Source organism: Quercus robur, chromosome 1 (genome assembly GCF_932294415.1).
Source record: "Quercus robur chromosome 1, dhQueRobu3.1, whole genome shotgun sequence".
NCBI lineage: Eukaryota > Viridiplantae > Streptophyta > Magnoliopsida > Fagales > Fagaceae > Quercus > Quercus robur.
Window position 1 is genome coordinate 31192888 of NC_065534.1, and position 2247 is coordinate 31195134.

Sequence of the window (2247 nt, forward strand, 5' to 3'; positions counted from 1 at the left end):
TCAGTCCTAATGAAGAAGGGATTGCCAACTAAATAATGTCTCCATTTCTTAACAGCCTTCACCAATGCTAAGAGCTCCTTTTCATAAAGTGGAAAGATGCAAGCACCTTCCTTTGAGAGCCTCACTATGGAAAGCTAAGGGTCTATTGTCTTGCATCAAAACAGCACCCAACCCATAACCAGAAGCATCACATTCAATCACAAAAGGCTTCAAAAAATCAGGTAAAGCCAAGACTGGTGGATTAGAAACAGCATGTTTAAGTGCATTGAAGGCCAATTCAGCATCAAAGAACCAATGGAAAGAGTCTTTTTTAAGTAAAGTAGTCAGTGGTATAGCAATGACTCTATAATTTTTGATAAACTTCCTGTAGTAACCAGTTAGTCCAAGAAACCCTCTCAAAGCCTTAACTGAAGTGGGAGTAAGCCAATTCTGCATAGCCTCAATCTTCTTAGGATCAATTCTAACCCCCTCACTTGAGATCAAATGTTCTAAATACTCCATTTCTTGACACCCAAAAACGCATTTGCTCATTTTAGCAAACAACTGGTTCTTTAGCAACACCTCCAAGACCAATTTTAAATGAGAAACATGATCATCCAATGTCTTACTAAATACTAAAATATCATCAAAGAACACCAAAACAAACTTCATTAAGAAGGGTTTAAAGATATCATTCATTAAAGATTGGAAAGTGGAGGGTGCATTTGTTAGGCCTAAAGGCATGACTAGGAACTCATGATGGCCCTTATGAGTCCTAAATGTAGTTTTTGGAATGTCACATTGTTTCATTTGAATTTGATGGTAACAAAACCTAAGATCCAGTTTAGAAAAGATTGTTGCTCCACACAATTCATCTACCACTGGAATGGGATACTTGTCCTTGATAGTGGCTTTATTAAGTGACCTATAGTCAATGCACATACGCCAACTGCCATCTGCTTTTCTCACCAACAACACAAGTGAAAAAAATGGACTTTAGCTAGCTCTAATAGATCCTGCCTCAAGCAACTCCTTAACAATCTTTTCAATCTTAGATTTTTGATAGAAAGGGTACCTGTATGGCCTTTCACAGATTGGTTGACTATCCTCCTTCAAAGTAATTGAATGTTCATGGTTTCTGAGTGGTGGGAGACCCGTATGTACTTCAAAGACTTTTCCGAAGTCCTGAATTAATTGGGTTAAAGCAAGATGTGGTTGCACTGGTGAAACTGCTGGAGGTGTGGCTACAATCTACAGCAACAGCCCTTTCTTAACAGCAGGTGTCAAAAATTTCTCACCCTCTTGCAAAGAAGGCCTTGAGGGTTGTAAACCCCTAAGCAGAATAGAAATGCCTTCATACCATAATTTCATAGTGAGATGCTTGAAGTCCTACTGAATCAACCCCAAGGAATACAACCATTAGGTTCCCAAGACCACTGCATAATCACCAAGGGGCAGTATGTACAAATCCACCTTAAAGGTGTGGCCTGGAACATTAAGTGGAACCCCATAATTAATCCCTTTAGTCTGGATTAAGGTACCATTAGCAATCTGGACCTCAAATTTATCCTTGGATGACAAGGGTAAATTCAATGCCACCCACATATCTTCATCTAGAAAATTATGTGTGCTGCCACTATCAATCAAAATAACCATTTCTTGTTGCTTGATCCTTGCCAAAACCCTCATTGTACCTGAAGAAGGACTACCAAGTAATGCATAAAGAGTAATCTCAGCAACGCTACCCTTCAACTCTGCAGTTCCCTCAATGCCACTGCCTCTTAACCCTGCCATATCATCCACCACTCCTTACTCTAATCGACCGGATACATCAGACTCCACTTCTTCCAATTGGACATCAGAGTGGAATTCTGACAAACCTTCCATAAGGAAAATTTTTGGAGTCTTACATTGATGACCTGCATGCCACTTTTCTTCACAATGAAAACAAATTCCTTTCTTCCTTCTTTCTTCAATCTGTGCAGCAAGTAGTCTCTAAATAGGTAATTCGGTAGTTTTTACATCTATCTTTTCATTCTTGATTGTTGGTGGTGGTCCAAGAATAGAGGGTTTAGGCACATCTATCCAAGGCTTAGTGGTTTTCTTGTTACTAAAGAGATACTCTTCCTATATTTTAGCAAGGCCAAATGCTGAATTAAGGTTTTGTGGATTAAACATCTTGATAGGTAAAAGAATTTCATCCCTTAACCCACTCAAAAAGCAACTAAGTTTATGTTTTTCAAACAATTCCTTAATCCTATTTGATAA